The sequence below is a fragment of the Octodon degus genome, unplaced genomic scaffold (genome assembly GCF_000260255.1).
Source record: "Octodon degus isolate 3935 unplaced genomic scaffold, OctDeg1.0 scaffold00011, whole genome shotgun sequence".
In the NCBI taxonomy this organism is placed as follows: domain Eukaryota; kingdom Metazoa; phylum Chordata; class Mammalia; order Rodentia; family Octodontidae; genus Octodon; species Octodon degus.
In genome coordinates this window covers 28,112,879-28,113,620 of record NW_004524587.1, presented here as the reverse complement: position 1 = coordinate 28,113,620, position 742 = coordinate 28,112,879, and positions in this window count along the sequence as shown.

The window sequence follows — 742 nt, the reverse complement described above, 5'->3', positions numbered from 1 at the left end:
AATGGATCAGGAAGCAAAATCCAACAATATACTGTATACAAGAAACACACTTACCACATAAAGAAATTCATAGGCTGAATGAAAGTCAGAGGATGGAACATGATACTACACTCCCCAGAAACTCAGAAAAAAGCAGGGATAGAAATCCTGTTTGCATAGTCTCAAATTCAAATCAAGAATGATCAAATGTAATAAAGAAGGCCACTACATATTGGTTAGGGGGAAAATTCAAGAGGAAGAGGTAACACTCATAAATATGTACACATCAAACACAAGAGCATTCAATTATATAGGAAAAATCTTAATCAACATGAAAAATCTAATATCAAATACCACAATCTTAACAGGAGACCTTAATGCACCCTTATCCCAAAAAGATAAGTCAAGCAGACAAAATATTAGCAAAGTAGCAGAACTGAACCAGAATGAAGAACAAATGGACTTAGTGGACATATACAGACTGTTCCACCCAACTACATATGAATACACATTTTTTCAACTGCATATAGAAAATTTTAAAATTATCTAAAATAGACAACATAGATTATATTGGAATATTTTGCTGAATTCATGCACCTACAATATTTAAATGACAATGGACTACCCATATCTGACAAAACTAAACAAAAAAAAGAGGATACAAATGAAGGACCATTTTGTATATGTATATTCAAAATAGGATAGATACACATTCAATGAATAGAAAGATTTGTACTAATAGTATCAGTGGACAGGATATTAC